We start from the raw sequence: 19,160 nt of genomic DNA, 5'->3' as shown, positions 1-19,160 counted from the left end.
TCGCCATATTTTTGTGTCCAGACAGGTACAACTAGGCAGCTGGGGATTGGAATCCACAGCACAGGTTGGCCTGAGCTTTCTGGGCTCCTCTGCTGCAAATTGCAGTCCGTAGCCGCCCCAGAAAATGGCGCTTTCATAGAAGCGCCATCATCTGGCGCTGTATCCAACTCTTCCAACAGCCCTGGTGACGGTAGCTTGCTGGGTAATAATGGGGTTAGTGCTAGCTGTATATTATCAACTGGCCCTAAGTCCGAAATTCATGGTGGCACGCCAATATTAGATATGGCCATCATGAATTTCTAGTACCAATTAAAAGAACCACAACACACAGAAAAATATTTTTATTATAAATAAAACACAACTCAATTAGTGACTCCATCTTTATTGAAATAAAGAACCCCCCCGCAGTAATCCTGGGTCAAGGGTCCCGCGCCGTCCAATCCGGATCCAATATCATCTGATCGGTTTGCTGGAAGGCAAAGTGATCAGATGATGTGTCAGGTTCAAGGGCCTGAATTACATGACACAGCAGCTGATTGTATAAACGGCTTTTATACAATCAGCTGATGCATCAGTGCAAAAAAAACAAACAAACTACACACTTCAGTGCAGACTCCTGTCCGACAGCATCAGCTGATAGTTTAGCTGGCCGGGCGGTAAAAAGCCGGCCTCACCGCTACACTTATAGTGTCAGCTGATTCCGTCAGGTGACTGCATCAGCTGACCATCGCCAGGTCTGAGAAAGAGAGAAAGAGAGAGAAAGAAGATAGAGAGAGAAAGAGAAAGAAGAGAAAGAAAGAAGCAAAAGAGGAGAAAGAAGATAAAGAGAGAAGAATGAGAGAGAAAGAAGAGAGAGAAGAAGAGAAAGAAGAGAAAGAAGTGAAAGTAGAGAAAGAAGAGAAAGAAAGGAGAGAGGGAAAGGTGAGAAAGAAAGGAGAGAGAGAAAGAGAGAGGGAAAGGAGAGAAAGAAAGGAGAGAGAGAAAGGAGAGAAAGAAAGGAGAGAGGGAAAGGAGAGAAAGAAAGGAGAGAGAGAAAGAGAGAGAGAAAGGAGAGAAAGAAAGGGGAGAGAGAAAGGAGAGAAAGAAAGGAGAGAGATAGGAGAGAGAGAAATGAGAGAGAGAGAGAGAGAAAGAAAGGAGAGAGAAAGGAGAGAGAAAGAAAGGAAAGAGAGAGAGAAAGAAGAGAAAGAGAAGGAAGAGAGCGAGAGAAAGAGAGAAAGAAGAGAGAGAAGAGAAAGAGGAGAAAGAAGAGAAAGAAGAGAAAGAAAGGAGAGAGAGAAAGGAGAGAAAGAAAGGAGAGAGAAAGATAGGAGAGAGGGAAAGGAGAGAGAGAGAGAAAGGAGAGAAGGAAAGGAGAGAGAGAAAGGAGAGAGAGAGAGAAAGGAGAGGTAGAGAGAGAGAGAGAGCTCACAGCTGATGTCCGGCTCCTCCCCTCAGTGCATAATTAAATTATATTTATAAATATATTACACTCGTGTTCTGTAGCAGAGATGATAGTGTCGTGTAGATTACGTCGGACCTGGAGGGGTATTGGAGGATTTTAATAAAATGGTGAAACTGTATTTTTTTGTCTTTTAGTCCAAATAATGGATTTTTCGCGGTGTGTGTTTATTTACTTTCACTTTATAAATAGCTAATAATTATAATTTGAAATTATAAATAAAAAAAAATAAAAAATTCTTTACCAGGACTAGAACTCCCAAAATTGTGCTTCTTAGGCAGGCACTTTATCCACTAGTCTATTGCTGCTTACGAAAGTGATAGGCAGATTTTCTAATCTTGAAGCCTGCTGTGCCGACTGAAGTCTCTGCTAACTGCATGAGTCACTTCATTCCTACGGAGCCACTACATCTCGAGAGAGCAGAGCTGATCTTGTCATGTGGATTACTTCGGACCTGGAGGGGTATTTTTGGGATTAATAAGGGGGTGAACCAGGGTTGTTTTTTTGTCTTTTAGTCCAAATAAAGGATTTTTCGGTGTGTTTCTTTACTTTCACTTACAGTTTAATCATGGACGGTATCTCGGGGAGACGCCTGCCATGATTAAACTCATTATTACCCCAATTGCCACGGCACTAGGGCAATTCGGGATGAGCCGGGTAGAGTCCCGCAGGACTGTCGCACCTAATGGATGCAGCAATTCTGGGCAGCTGCAGGGTGATATTGTTAGGGTGGTGGGCTCCCCATACCGTGGCGCTCTCCATCCTTACAATACCAGCCTCCAGCCATGCGGCTTTATCCTTGCTGGTATCAAATATTGGGGAAACCGCATTTTTTTTTAATTTCTTTATTTATTTATTTTAATGCACGATATAGACCCGCCCACCGGCGGCTGTGATTGGTTGCAGTGAGACAGCTGTCACTCAGCTTGGGGACATGTCTGACTGCAACCAATCATAAACGTCGGTGGGCGGGGAATGCACAGAATAACTAATTGACTAATGAAGCGGCAGCCATTTTCTAAAGAGGAAAAGACGCCGCAGATTTGTGACAGCCGCGCAGCGAGACATCCGTGATCGGTGAGTAGGTAAGGGAGAGGGATTGTGCTGGGGACGCAGGAGACATGCAGATTGCAACATGTGCACATAGCCTTACTGTGAAAAGCCACATTTATAGTGATCGAACTCGAGCTGCTGAACTTTTACCAAAAAGCTCGAGTTCTAGTTCTATCTAGAACACCCCCCAAAATCACTCAAACCGCGAACTGGAGAACCACGAACCACGCTCAACTCTACTCTCCAAGAGTACAATCTTACAATCGCCACCCCCCTTATATTCTTCACAATTTACATAGGGTACCCGGCCAATTCTCCCCTTAAGTCCCTCTGCAGAAAACATTTAACACTATATATATATATATATATATATATATATATATATATATATATATATATATATACTCATACTTTTATGTACTCACTTGCAGTGGGAGGAATCAGAAAGAAAATAATTTTAGTCCTCTGCGGTAAGTAAAACACAGTTTCACTTTATATACCTTCTGTATTAATGCAAAACGTCTTCATTTAGCACAGTCCTTTCTCTGTAAACAACTCTTTAACAGTAGTCTTTATTTATAAGGAGTCTTTGCTCTAAATAACTGTCCCTATCTAACTATTAACACACATTGACTGGTCTCTCAATAGTTATAACTCACAGACTTCTTTTGATGTCTTTTGCCACACAGACAGCACTCAGGGTTAATTCACAGGAGGCCAGTCTGTTATCCCAAGATGGCAGATCTCTATTTCTCTTTGCAATATTCACTCTGCTTCTTATTTATTTAACCCCTTAAGGACGAAGCCAGTTTTGTACTTAATGCCCAGGCCATTTTTTGTAGTTTTGACCAGTGTCACTTTATAAGGTTATAACTCTGGAAAGCTTCAATGGATCCCGGTGATTCTGAGATTGTTTTTTCGTGACATATTGGAATTCATGTGAGAGATAAATTTAGGATTTTTTTATTTTATTTGTGAAAAAATCTGAAATTTGAGAAAAAAAATTAAAATTTTGCAATTTTCAAACTTTTAATTTTTATGCCCATAAACCAGAGAGTTATGTCACACAAAATAGTTAATAAATAACATTTCCCGCTTGTCTACTTTAGATCAGCGCAAATTTTGAAATAAAATTTTTTGGGGTTAGGAAGTTAGAAGGGTTCAAAGTTCATCAGCAATTTCCCATTTTTTCAACATAATTTACAAAACCATTTTTTTAGGGACCACATCCCATTTGAAGTGACTTTGAGTAGCTTAGGTGACAGAAAATACCCAAAAGTGACACCATTCTAAAAACTACACCCCTCAAAGTACTCAAAACCACATCCAATAAGTTTATTAACTCTTCAGGTGCTTCACAGGAACTAAACTAATGTGTAATGAAAAAAAATAAAAATTAACATTTTACCTAAAAATGTTGCTTTAGCACTAATTTTCTTACTTTTTCAAGAGGTAACACCAAAAATTGGACCTCACACTTTGTTACCCACTTTCTTATGAGCGCGCTGATACCCCACATGTGGTCAGAAACCTTTGTTTGGGTAAATGGGAGGGCTTGGAACGAAAGGAGAAATATTTGAATTTTGGAAAGCAAAGTTGGCTGAAAAAGATTGCGGGCACCATGTTGCATTTACAGATCCTCTAAGGTACCTAAACAGCAGGAACCCCCCTCAAGTGAGCCCATTTTGCAAACTAGACCCCTTAAGGCTTCTATTGAGGGGTATAGTGAGCATTTTCGACCCACAGGTACTTCACAGATTTTGATAACGTTACGTTGTCATATTGAAAATTGTCATTTTTTCTCAAAAATGTTGCTTTAGCATCAATTTTCTCACTTTTTCAAGAGTTAATTCCAAAAATGTTACCCAAACGTTTGTTACTCACTTTTTTATGAGCGCGGTGATACCTCACATGTGGTCTGAAACCTTTGTTTGGACAAATGGGAGGGCTTGGAACGAAAGGAGCAATATTTGAAGATTGCGGGCACCATGTCGCATTTGGAGGACCCCTAAGGTACGTAAACAGCAATAAAACACCACAAGTGACCCCATATTGGAAACTAAGCCTCTCAAGGAATTTATCTAGATGTTTGGTGAGTACCCTGAACCCCCAGGTGCTTCACAGAAGGTTATAACGTTGAGCCATGAAAATAAAAAAATAAAATTTTACCACAAAATTGTTACTTCAACCAGGTAGCTTTTTTTCACAAGGGTAACAGGAAAAAAATCACCATGACCTTTATTGTGCAATTTCTCCTGAGTTTGGTGATATCTTATATGTGGTGGAAATCAACTGTTTGGGCACACGGCAGGGCTCGGAAGGGAAGGAGTGCAGTTTGACTGCAAAATTGGCTGGAATCAATAGCGGACACCATGTTGCATTAGGAGAGCCCCTGAGGTGCCTAAACAGTGGAGTTCCCCCACAAATAACCCCATTCTGGAAAATAGACCTCTCAAGGAATGTATCTAGATGTTTGGTGAGTACCCTGAACCCCCAGGTGCTTCACAGAAGTTTATAATGTTGAGCTGTGAAAATTAAAAAATACATTTTTACCACAAAATTGTTACTTCAACCAGATAGCTTTTTTTTTTAACAAGAGTAAAAGGAAAAAAAATCAGCATAAAATTTATTGTGCAATTTCTCCTGAGTATGCTGATACCTTATGTGTGGTGGAAATCAACTGTTTGGGTGCATAGCAGGGCTCGGAAGGGAAAAAGTGTCATTTGACTGAACATTTGGCTGGAATACTTAGTGGACGCTTTGTCGCATTTGGAAAGCCCTTAAGGTGCTTAAACAGTAGAAGTCCCCCACAAGTGACCCCATTCTGGAAACAAGACACCTCAAGGCTTTTATCTAAGTGTATATTGAGCATTTTGAATCCACGAATACTTCACAGAATTTGATAAGCTTAGGTTGCCATATTGAAAAGTTTTTATTTTTTTCCCAAAAATGTTTCTTTAGCATCATATTTCTTACTTTTTCAAAAGGCAACAACAAAATGTGGACCCCACAGGTTGTTATCCAATTTCTTGTGAGCGCAGGGATATCCCATATGTGGCCAAAAACCTCTGTTTGGATAAATGGGAGGGCTTGGAATGGAAGGAGCACCATTTGAGTTTTGAAAAGTTGAAATAAATTGCGTGCACCATGTCACATTAGCAGAGCCTCTTGGGTACGTATACATCAGAAACCACCCATAAGTGACCCCATTTTGGAAACTGGACCCCTCAAGGATTTTATTCAGGAGTATAGTAAGCATTTTGAATCCACAGGTACTTCACAAAAATGTTGCTGTAGCAACAATATTCTCACTGTTAGGCTATGTGGCCATGATCCAGCGACACGGCGTCTAGTACACAGTGTCAGCCTTCCTGCAGAGATGTGAGTGTTGTCCACGGGAGAAGGCAGCTGCCCATGCCCAGGATTTGGGTTCAGGCTACTGTGGACTTTAGTTCTATTCTACCTGCAGAGAACACTCAGCTCCGCAGCATAAATTGACATGCTGAGGCTCGAGAAGCTGCACCACAGGTCGGTTTATGCTGCAGAGAATAGAAGCACAGTGGGCATGACAATTCTAAAAATCCTTCCACTGTGCTTCTACTGCACAGCACAGCGCTATGGATGATGGGAAAACACTGCACCCAAAACGCTCCAAACCCTGATTGTGGGCACATAGCCTAAAATGCTACAATGGATGAATGGATAGATGTCAAACATATATAACGTCTCACCCCCTGCATATTCTAAGCTGGCACCCTTTAGTGCCTTTCATGTGGCACTGAAGGATGCCTAGCCTTGTTTTTAGCCCAAAAAGAAAAAAAAATAATATAAATGACGTGGGGTCCCCCCTATTTTGGAAAGCCAGCTAGGGTAAAGCAGACAGCTGTAGCTTGCAAACCACAGCTAACAGCTTCATCTTGTCTGGTGATCAATTTGGAGGGCTCCCCAGGCTGTTGTTTTTTTTAATTATTTATAAATAAATAATTAAAAAACAAACAAATGTGGGGTCCCCCCAAATTAGATCACCAGCCAAGGTGAAGCTGACAGCTGGGGTCTGGTATTCTCAGGGTGGGAAGAGCCATGGTTATTGGACTCTTCCCAGCCTAAATATAGCAGACCGCAGCCGTCCCAGAAGTGGCGCATCCATTAGATGTGCCAATCCTGGCGCTTCGCCCCAACTCATCCCGTTGCCCTGGTACAGTGGCAAACGGGGTAATAAATGGGGTTGATACCAGATGTGTAATGTCACCTGGCATCAAGCCCAGCAATTAGTGATGTCACGGCGTCTATCTGATACCAGACATAACTAATTGACAGTAATAAAAAAAAATTGACAACAAAAAAAAAATTATTTGAAAAAACACTCCCCAAAATATTCCCTCTTTCACCAATTTATTGAAAAGAAAAAAAAAATCGGGTCCCTGCTGTAATCCATTTTGAAAGTCCTGCGGCGATTCTGGACCTTCTAGAATATGGGGGCCACGTTCAGGGAACGAATCCCCCATTTTCTAGGAGTGCAGACCCTCCATTTGAGGAGAGTTGGTGCAAAGAATTTGCACCCACCTTCCCCGGGTCACAGCTGCAGTGTGCCGAGCAGCAGCAGCCAGCGTCTCTGAACACAGGAAGCTGAGCTGTCAGCTGCTCTGCACGTGTGACCAGTGTCTGCTGTGAAGGAGGGGGGATCGCGGTGCATGAAGGCTGGAAAGGGTACGGGTGACACCAGGGGACACCGGGGGGATATAGGGGGTGACCTCGCAGGACCTGGGGAGCAGTTTTCTGTCGTATGTGTAATAGCACATGCGACAGAAACCAGAGGAAAAGGGTAAATGCGGCCGGCGCACTGCTGTGTGCGCCGGTGTGCGCGCAGCCATCTTGGATTTTCTGGAGGGGGGGTGGTAGGGGGACACTTTGGCGACACCGGGGGACTGGAGGGGACCGGGGAGTGGATTTTTCTCCCTTCTGGCATGTTTTTTTATGCCAGATGGGAGATAAATCATTTTTTACCGGCGCTGCCATTTACTGTAACCTGATCATCAGTATAAGGTGTATACCAGTCATCAGGTGAGCGGGGACCGGAAAAACCGGCCGGAATCATGATCTCCAGGGTCTCAGCTACCCCCGGCAGCTGATACCCCAGACATTTTCCGACTCTGGGGGGCGCTAGACCCTTTTTTCCGACGGCCATTAAAAAGTGGCGGATCGGAAGAAGTACCCTAATTTGTCGCCATTAAAAGGCCTATCGGCGGTCGTTAAGGGGTTAAACCACGAGTTAAACACTTCATTCCTTAGTTCAGCATCTCCTTTATGACGGAGCAATATAAATGCTACTGTGGAGACAGATCAGCAGTCATTCCCTTTACTCAAAAGAAAGCAACCGAGCCCACAGGATCACACTCTCCTCTCCTTAACAGCTCCAGCGCACGCACGTCACTTTTTTCGCCCAACTGCTACACTATTTTAAAAATCAACTGTGCAGTCATGCTCTACAGTGACACCTGGTGGCCATTGAAATCATAGCACAGGTATACTCCACTATATGCATGTCTTTCACCCTGTTACACAGCTGTCACATCCAATGGTACGGCACCTCATTTCAAGAAAGACTATCATAGCCGTGTAAAGGCAAATGCAATGAATGGAATACAGCAGCAATTCTATGAGATTATGGACAGTGGGAAGATGGCACAGCTTAGCAATAAATATATGGAGAGAAAGCCATAATACACTAAATAAACATTACAGATAGTGTGTAAAAGCATAGCAAAGAAGAATAGTTACCATATGTTTACTATTTCCATATACGTTGAAGACGTTTTTACATTACTAAGACTGTTTGTGTTAAAAAGTTTAAAACATGTTGGAAAAAGTCCTTGATGATCTCAGTGTTAAGCATGTCTTCACGGCAATTGAGGTTCTTGTATTTCTGTCATACGCAAACTGAGGGAGAGTCCAGAATAAGCCAAAATACAAATAAACAGGAGTAACACCAACCCAAACAAGGAGTACACTGGAGACATTTTAACAATGGTGGTCCCTAGCGCTAATGAGAGGGAAAATGGACATCTTCTCCACTTACCTGCCACTGTACCTTGAACTCCTAGCCAGTTCCTCACCTGAATCCCTGAGATGACTCTACAATGGTCCCTGGCTAGGGAGTAGGCAGGTGAAGGGCACTAGTCCCACTGGTGCACAGAAACAACACACAAGGAAGGAAGACTGACAGGGGAAGCACAACAACAGACTAATGCAGTCGGCACCAAGACTGCAGTCACCACAGCAACTTCAGCAGAGGGTTTCAGACAGCTCCTTCCAGCTCCAAGGTTAGCATGCAAATGGCAATGAGAATAACTAACACCCTCTGCTGGAAGCATCAGGTATATAAAGAGACTGGGTGTGGACTTAAACCAGAAACAGCTTGGAAAGGTAATGGAATGCTTGCTGTCAAGGAATAGAGACATTAACCCTCAGACTGCTGAAAGAAAGTAAACTACATTTAAATCTGCAGAGACTCACCATGAAAAGTTGTGCCAACCATGAAAAGTGACACTCAGACCTAGAATCTTTAACTCATCTCATGTAGCAGGGAGACGACCGTGACAGTACCCCCCTTTAACGAGAGGTTTCAGGACTTTCAAGATGGGACCCAACTGACTGCTGTTCACTTCCCATGTGTTCACAGTCATATGTACAATGACAATTTTACAGTGAATCACATTTTTACAAAAATAATTGAAGAAGCTAGCAAACTTGAATTATTAAACATACACTCTTCTTGATTTTATTTTCAATAGTTAGAATGTTTAACTTCAGAGACCAAAAACAGTGGGGAGCATTCTAAACCCCGTCTTTGGACACCAACACTGTTTGCCCATCTATAAGTCAAGCATCCTAACAAGATGGCCATTGGACTAAAGCAGGCTTTACACATTGCGATATCAGTCCCGATATCGCTAGTGTGGGTACCCGCCCCCATCTGTTGCGCGACACGGGCAAATCGCTGCCCGTGCCGCACAACATCGCCCAGAGCCGTCACACATACTTACCTGCCCGGCGACGTTGCTGTGACCAGCGAACCGCCTCCTTTCTAAGGGGGCGGTCTGTGTGGCGTCACAGCGACGTCACTGAGTGGCCGCCCAATAGCAGCGGAGGAGCGGAGCTGAGCGGGAAGTAACATCCCGCCCACCTCCTTCCTTCCGCATAGCGGCCGGGAGGCAGGTAAGGAGAGTTTCCTCGTTCCTGCGGTGTCACACATAGCCATATGTGCTGCCGCAGGAACAAGGATCAACCTCATTACTGCTGCAGTAACGATTTTTGAGAATGGACCCCCATGTCACCGATGAGCGATTTTGCACGTTTTTGCAACGATGCAAAATCGCTCATCGGTGTCACACGCAACGGCATCGCTAATGCGGCCGGATGTGCGTCACCAATTCCGTGACCCCAACGAGTTCGCATTAGCGATGTCGTAGCGTGTAAAGCCCCCTTTAGATATGTTGTTTGATGACATTACAATTGTAATAAACTTCATTTTCATTATTTGTTTACTTAAAGATGCTGAAGTTATTTTGTTTGTTATTCAATGTGATCTACATAATCTTCCACATGCTTTCAAAATGAGTAATTGTCTGCCAAATAAGTATTTTGTATACATCCAAGTTTCTACCCCATGTTGTTAAAATAGGAGGATAATATCTTTGTACACAAACAGCTTATTTCTAATTAGAATGTTACTATCTGTTCATACTGTTTTCTATCCTATAAATTGCTACAGTGCCTCTTTTCTGGCATTAAATCTCCAAAATTACACAAATGCACACTGCAAGAAAATATGAAGGAACAACATAACTAATAGAATTCTGAGCTGATTGGTAAATGTTTAGATGATCTCAAAATAGAGACAATGAGAAATAGAGATGGGCGAATAGTGAAATATTTGGGTTCAGATTACCGAATACTATTCCAGTATTTGTCATAAATAATTAATCTAATGAATCTAATGAAAGTCACTTGGGAACCTGAGCAATTTTCTTAAAGATTTCCCATAAAAATGCTCTGGTTCCCCATTGACTTCTAATAGATTGGTTATTCATGACGAATACTGGAATAGTAATTGGCATTCAGATAGCATAATCCAAACCCCAATATGTCACTAGTCGCCCATCTCCATTTACAAACTCTAAAGCGGGCTTTACACGCTGCCACATCACTAGAATTTGCTGGCGATGTCGAGCGCGATAGCACCCGCCCCCGTTGTACGGCCGATATGTGGGGATCGCTGCCGTAGCGATAATGTTCGCACGCACATACCTGCTCTGTGACGTCACTCTGGCTGGCGAACCACCTCCTTTCTAAGGGGGAGGTTTGTGCGGCGTCAGAGCGACTTCACCCGGCAGGCATCCAATAGAAGCGGAGGGGCGGAGATGAGCGAGTGGAAGATCCCGCCCACCTCCTTCCTTCCGCATTGCCGGTGGAGGCAGGTAAGGAGATGTTCGTCGCTCCTGCGGTGTCACACACAGCGATGTGTGGTGCCGCAGGAACGACGAACAACATTTGCCCCAAAACGTCTGGAGGAAAGTAAGGGGTGACGGATGTCCATGACTGTGGTGATGGTGAAGGAACTGGTCAAAGGAGGAAGGAGCAGGATAAGAGCATGCAGGAAACGGCGCTGGGGCTAACAGTGTGCACACTAATAAAGAAAATGAATATTCACTGCTCCCCAAGCCCATAATCTTGCCCTCATTTCGGCCCTGAAACCAGCTCCTAGAGGTGGGCCGTATTATGGGCGAGGGAAACAGTGAATATACATTATTTTTAATAGTGGTCATACATGTTTGCCCCAGCTGCCAACTTCCTGCAGAGGCTTACTCGATCATGTGTGTTTGCTATCAAAGTAAATGAATATTCACTGCTCCCAAAGTCCATAATCCTGGGGGTGGGAAGCAGTGAATATTCCCTCCAGTTTATGTCAGTGTGTAACTGTGGTATGCATGAGATTCACGTCATGTGCTGCTTCGCTTACACTCTGAAGTCAATTGCCAGCTTTAGAAAAGGACATGGCCCATTGAGGGAGTGGATGGATGGGAAGTATAATCTTTTTTTTGTGTGCGGCGTGATGGGTGTCATACACACCAGGATGGGTCCATGGTGGGGGACTTATATACCAGGTAAGGGGATCATATATACCAGAATGGGAATAATATATAACAAGATATGCCTCAAATATACCAGGATGGGCCCAGAATAAGGGTCATATATACCAGGATGGGTACATATATTACAGAATGGGCTTAGGATGAGAGCCATATATACCAGGATGGGGACATATATACCAGGATGGGAGCCATATATAACAGGATGCTGATCATACATATCAGGATGGGTCTCATAAATAAACGGATGGGATACATATATATCAGGATGGGCCCATGATGAGGACCATATACACCAGGATGAGGGCATATACTGTACACCAGGATGAGGACCATATACACCAAGATGGGACAAGGATGGGGACTATGTATACCAGGATGGAGGACATATGCACCAGGATAGGGGAGATTTGAACAGAATTGGAGGATATTTGCCCCAAAACAGTGTCAGAAGCGGATCACTTCATAACAATGCATTATCACCACTGTTTTTGTGTGGGGGTTTTTTTTTTGGGGGGGGGTAATATTGGACTGTCTCATCTTGTAATCTACTTATAAATAATGTTCATTAACCTACTCAAACTATTCACAAATAGATTAACTTAAAGGATATGGAAATCTTTGGGGACATTTTTTGTTTAATATTTAATAGTTTTTGCTTTATTTGTTTTCTGTTTTTTTCTTGCTCTAAAATCTAGATGCATCTTATAGTCCGAAAAATATAAGTAGGTTCATGTCCCAAAAGCAAACACCTGCAACAAGTCACTGTATTTGCTTGGTGTGTCCAGGTGTAATGGTGACAAGGAGGAAAAAGGGATAGATGCGCTGTGTGACACCTGGTGGTAATGGTGAAATAGTAAATGCCCAGGGGCTGCTCATCTATCAAGATTGTGCACCCTTGCAAAAGCCCGGTCCTGGCAGAAGATTAATCCGTGGAAGCTGGTGATGTCCTGTGCTGGCTGTAGATCCTAGGGAACACCGTGGCGATACTTCGTCTGGGAAGATCACATGATCGCGAGCAACCAGAAGTGCATCACTGCAGGTCCTGTCGCACAGCCAACAAAGGCCTGGTATCCCAGCAACTGCAGGTTCTATTGGCGAGGAAACCTCTATATTCCCAGGGCTGCTCCTGCCGTTAATCCCTCAGCCAGGATAACATAACATAGGAGGAAAAACAGGGTGCGGTCAAATAGGAGCGCTAGAAAGCAATAGGGAATTTGTAATGAAGACAACAAAAAGCTGTTGAAACGCGTAGTGGCCGTTAGAGGGTTATTAACAATAAAAGGTTTTTTATTTACCTCAACAACAAATTCCCTCTTGCTTTCTAGCGCTCCTATTTGACCGCCACTCTGTTTTTCTTCCCAGGTGTAATAGTGGACTATTACACAAAGGAAGCTTGCAAAAAATAAATAAAGTAATAATAGTCTGAAAAATGTATTTTTTTTAATGCATTATAGTAGATCTTCCTCTAACATAGAGAACAAGTCTAATAGGTTGATTGATGTGATGAATAGTTTTGAAACAAGAAATTATGTAACTTTAGTGTAGTAGACATTTGCAGATAATGTAATAAGTTTTGTAAGTCTATACAGACTATGACTATAGGTGTACTGTGAGACCAGCCTGAAAAAGAAGAGGTGTTTCTAGTTTTATGTTGCAAAATAATTTTATGGGGGTAAAAGGTTGGTGCTTTTTTTTCTTCAGGGAGGATGTAAAATTGCTAAGTTAAATTGGAGCTTGGAGTTACAAGCTGTGATGTAACATGAGGCAGATATCTGTAAAGCATCAGTGTTTACACCTGCAGAGTTAAGAGACTGTCCACCGCCTTAGCAACGTGCATACTACGGCTTGTAAAAAAACACCAGGGTAAATAAGACATTAAAAAGAGAAACACTGGGGTCTTATTTAACAGTCCATTTTGGAAGAAAAGTCAGATTAATGCAATATAAGAAAAAAATTATTAACTGCACTGATCTACAAAATAATGATAGCATAACATCATGAATCATATTGTTACCGGCATTTATAAGACTTTAGTTTAGCTACCTATAACCGACCGGAAATGTTATCATTAATGTGTCTGTATTGATCTGTATTATATCTGTATTTAATTACAAAATATATAATTGGTGGAGAAAGGTTGAACTAGATGGACCTAGGTCTTTTTTCAACCTTTGTAACTATGTAACTATTATTATTTTTGATATTAATGCAGTTAAGAAGAATTTTTGTGTTATTGGTAAAATCTGATATTTTTTTTAAATTGGGCAAATTGGAATGGTAAATCAAACCCTAGTGTTTCTTGTATTTATCACATCTGTTAGTTTGACAAACAAATGATTTGTCGATGTCTTCTTTATGCACATCTTATATTGACATTATTTTTTTAAAATTTTACATTAAAGAGGTTGTTAAAGCTTTTCAAAAAAGGCTGCAGTTATAAAATGTGACTACAAATTTATAGAAAGGAGGCGGTTCGCCAGTAACAGCAACGTCGCAGAGCAGGTATGTGAGTGTGATGCTGCCATAGCGGTAATGTTCGCTACGGCAGCGATCACCACATATCGGCCATACGACGGGGGCGGGTGCTATCACGCTCAACATCGCTAGTAAATGCTAGTGATGTCACAGCGTGTAAAGTACCCCTAAGACTTATTTTTTAAAATTTGTCATATGAAAATATAACAATCCAAAATAAATTTAACACAAAATTCTGATTTAAAGAATAGGTCATTTTTTGATGATATCTTCATTTTAAGAGTTATGCTTTCTGGATAAAAATATACAAACTAGCTTGCCTTCAGATGAAAGCATACTATTTCTGTAGTAACAACTATTAGATGGCACATTGTCAATCAACAGAAATGTATAAAATTGAGACTTAAATAGCATTTCATGACTGGATTTTAGTGATAAGCGGGTTCACAGATAATCAGGTCAGGCACATCTAACCAGATTACACAAAATCCCATAATTGATGCAGTTATCTGGCTGGATGTCAGTCCCCATATAAGTCTATGGGGACCAGAATCCACGACATAAGCGCAATCGGGAAGAGATGGGTAAAGTGCCGGGATTGTCAGAACTAATGGAAGCAGCAATCTTGGGCTGCTGCAGAATGCTAATTTTAGCCTGGAGTGCCCAATAAGCAAGGGTCACCCCAGCTTGAGAATACCAGCTCCCAGCTGTCGGGTTTTCATAGTTGGGTGGACCACATGACGTTTTTTTTAATCATTTATTTAAATAACTTAAAAAAGCTGCATGTGGTTCCTCTGATTTTGATACACAGTCAAAGCACATGGCTGGGGCCTGGATTCTGTAGCTGTGGGCTGTAACAGTGCTGGGTATGATTATTTTTACACCTCGATACTGAACTGCAGACAGGATCTGTGATTGGTTGCAGTCAGACGCTGTCACAAAGGCTGGGGCCACGTCTGAGTGCAGCCAATCACAGACACTAGGACTGCGGCTGGGCGGGGAAAGCAATGTATATGGATTAGCAGCCCCAGAAGAAGAATGAGCAGCCTCAGTAGCCGAGTACAGATGGGCCGAAGACTCGGTAAGTATGAAGTCCTTGCTTCATAGTTATTTTCTTTATTTTTCCTTTATTTTATTTTTTTATTTCCCAAGTGCTGGACCAAGATAATTAGCTGAAATTGCTTGAGAATTCCAGGCCTGGGTCCGGCACTTTGAGTATGTTTGAAACGGCGCAGATCTGGACATTTACAGTCCCAATCCACCCATCACTACTGGATTTGTGCCTAAAGTTAGACATGTTATTGGCTACTGTGTTGTATATTTTTTTTTCTTGTGCAGAAATGTATACCGATTTTAATTTTTCATTAGATATTATAACATCAACTTTAAAGAGAACTAACCATTAGGATTTTCATACATAAAGTAAACCCAGTGCTATACTGGTGCTAGGATGCAGAATGTCAGCATAGCTTTTGTTAATAGATTGGATATTTTATTTCAGAAATATGTGTAAGTAAAGTTCCAGCAATGCACTGATATTTTATTGACATGTGCAGCAGGGGTGGGAATATGTGGGTTGGGTTTTGCTATCTATTCCGGCCCCTGTCTGGCCTTCCTCCTCCTGTCGCTGTCATAGATGTTAATTCTGGTGCATGCTCAGTATCATTTGTAAGTATTTCAGAAAACGCTTCACTATATTCCTGCCTCTGTTGCACCTGTCAATCAAATAGCAGTGCATTGCTGGAACTTTGCTTGCACATATTTCTTGAATAAAACATCCAATCTCTGAACAAAAGGTATGGTTGCATTCAGCATCCTAGTGCCAGTATAGAACTTGCTTTACTTTTTATATTTGAAATCCTGATGATTTGTTATCTTTAAACCTTATATATAAAAAAAGGTTATTACAAAAATGTTATCATACCCACTCATTTCTCTTAAAACAAGAGTTAACACACTATTACACAAACTGATATGCCTCTTGTTACATAATTTTTAACTAGCGATGAGTAATTCTGACAAAATTGGAATTTGTCAATCAAATTTTACCGGGAAATAGAATTCTCAGCTAATTTTTTCTCAGAGAATCGAATATTTCTTATTATTGTCTGTATGGAAAGACTCTAGAGCAGGGGTCCACAACTCCAGTCCTCAAGGGCCACCAACAGTGCATATTTTCAGGATTTCCTTAGCAGTGCATGGGTGTTTGGAATCATCACCTGTGCAGGTGATTAAATTATCACCTGTGCAATACTAAGGAGACCCTGAAAACATGCACTGTTGGTGGCCCTTAAAGACTTAAGTTGGGGACCCTTGCTCTAGACCATAAGAAATTTAAGAAGTGGAAAAAAATCCAACTGATATTCACAGAAATGCTCACCTCTTGGCCCTGTGCTGGGCACCTCTTCTTATCACCTTGGCCATCTCTATATTAACCCGGGACTTGACGAAGCTGCACCTGTATGATGTGCATGCAGAAAGACGTCCCACATCTGACCACAGCCGGAAGTATCAGCCTAGCACATAGAGGTCTGGGGTTTCACTGAGCGACAGTGGTTAGAAGATTTGCTGAGGACCGTTCAGAGTGTCTGGATAGGTGAGTTGTGAGGTGTTTGCTTCTTTTGTTTTGTAAATGTTTTGCCAGCGCTTTATGGCTTACTTTTCTTAAAGGGAACCAATCACCAGGATTTTTGTATGGAACCTAAAGCCAGTGCTATACTGGGCCTACTAGGCTTATTCTCTACATACCGACATGACCAGAAAGAGCGGGGCCTCAACCAACAAATCTGAAACCAGGAAGTAACATTTTTCTGTTGGCTGAGGCCCCGCCCCTTCTGGTCACATGGATATGACCTCAGCACAGGTCCTGCAAAGCAAAATTTAAATCAATGGTATAATACTTATGCTAATTCTAACAGTGGAAAGGGATAACAATAAATTCCTCCCCAGATATTATCTGATCCTCAGCTGCTGTCACTCAAGAAGCTGATGATTTTATAAACTTTACTTTCTTGGATTTCAAAACCTATATATCCGAGCTGACCAGTAAAGATATGCATAGAATCAGCTTGATAGTGCCAGTATAGCACTGGCTTTATTTTATATACGAAAATCCAGGTGATTGGTTCCCTTTAAAAAAAAAAATATATATATGTAGAATTCAATTCTGCTCAAATAAATTCTCCCATCTATATTAATAACCCATTTTTGTAATTTATTATCAATTTTTGAACAGCCCGTATTTGTTTTGTATTTTATTTATTAGTAAAAAAAGAACAATTAGTTACAATTAAACTTGTGTCTAAATCTGTACATATCCAATCAAGTGAAAAGGCATTTGCTGAGTATGTTGATTGATTTCTTCTTTCTACATGCCCAGGGGTTTTGTATATTTCTAGTCATGTAATAAAATCAACAGCTCAATTAATTTAGCACCTGCATTTTGTTATAAAGAAACTGCCAGGAAATTGATTAAGCCTGTCATTAACATCCTCATAAAATTATTCCAAATGGTATGCGCATGTAAGGTGATAAAGATATGATTGTAAGGTCAATGAGGAACTAATGTGTAATCCCTGATCTACAAAATGCATTCTTAGCTTATGAGAAGAGAAATAAACAATTTTTGGAATTTGTAAGCAAATGTAATGGCCTAAATAAGAGCATGGTTTCTAAACATAAAATGTATTTTCTCAATAATTCTATTTAGCACATGTAGGTCTCAGATTAAAATTGAAGAACCAAGTGAGAGTGATTGTCTGAGACTTTTATATTAATTGCTCATCCTTAGAATGGGTTCAATGTCTGATCTGAAATGTGCCACCCCCCCCCCCCCCCGCTCCGATCAGGCTTTTCCAGACTGATAACACTGATCTACAAAAAAATAATATTCTGGCATGGACTTTAAAAAACAGTTTGAGACTAATTTGAGGGTGGTGAATTCAAATTCGATCTTATAATTTCTCTATCACATCACGTTTTTGCGCTATAGGTATATATCCCATTTTCATGAATTCCGTGAAAAATATAAGTAGTGCATCAAAAGTGGCGGTTTATATGGTTCACTAAGGTAAATCTAGTTTTCATTTAGTCTCCCAAAAAATGTGAGAATATCTTTGTTTTCTTTGAACATGTATAATTCCCATTTCTTATGATAAGAAAGTAAACAAACAGTTTTCAATGTGCACAATAGTCATGTGCAGGTATTGTTTTATTTATTTAAATTTTCAATGAATTTTGATATTTATTGTTTTTATCCTGCTGTTTTTCTTTTTTTTGTTTTTGAATCAATACTTAAGGTGTGGGGGGAACAGAAATTCAATGAACAACTCAGGTAGCTAACAACTTTTATCTTGTATTTCTCTGCAGGATGTTTTGCTGATCTAACAATGGCCTCTACATCTCGCAGAAGACAGTGCTCAAATATTTTTTGTTACATCTGTGGAAACTTTATTGTGAAGACTCAGAGGCACAACATTACTGACTTTGTTAAGAGGGTGTATTTTGCATAACTCAAAGTAAAACTTGGAGACCAAGACAAGCATTGGGCTCCTCACAAAGTGTGCAAAACCTGTATTGAGAGCTTGAGATCATGGTCTCAAGGAAAGAATGCTAAACTTCAGTTTGGAGTTCCTATGGTTTGGAGAGAACCAAGCAATCATTTAGAAGACTGCTATTTCTGCCTTGACGATGTAAAAGGCTTCAATAAGAAAAACAAACAATATTTGCAATACCCGAGTATCCCTTCAGCTATTCGACCAGTTGCCCATAGTGAAGACATACCTGTTTCAAAATATACTGCGCTTCCAGAAAACATTGACACAGATCTCTCCTCCCTTTGTTATACTGATGAAGAAGACAGTCCAGATATTTTTCAGCCATGTAATGAAGATTGTTACAAACCCCTTCTGTTTACTCAGTCTGCTTTGAATGAACTGGTTAGAGATCTTTATCTACCAAAAGAGTCTGCTGAACTATTGGCTTCAAGACTACAAGAGAATCGAATGTTATAACCCGGAACAAGTGTCTCATTTTATCGT

The sequence above is a fragment of the Anomaloglossus baeobatrachus genome, chromosome 10 (assembly GCF_048569485.1).
Source record: "Anomaloglossus baeobatrachus isolate aAnoBae1 chromosome 10, aAnoBae1.hap1, whole genome shotgun sequence".
Classification (NCBI taxonomy): Eukaryota; Metazoa; Chordata; class Amphibia; order Anura; family Aromobatidae; genus Anomaloglossus; species Anomaloglossus baeobatrachus.
The sequence above is the reverse complement of the archived record's forward strand: the minus strand, read 5'-3'. Positions refer to the sequence as shown.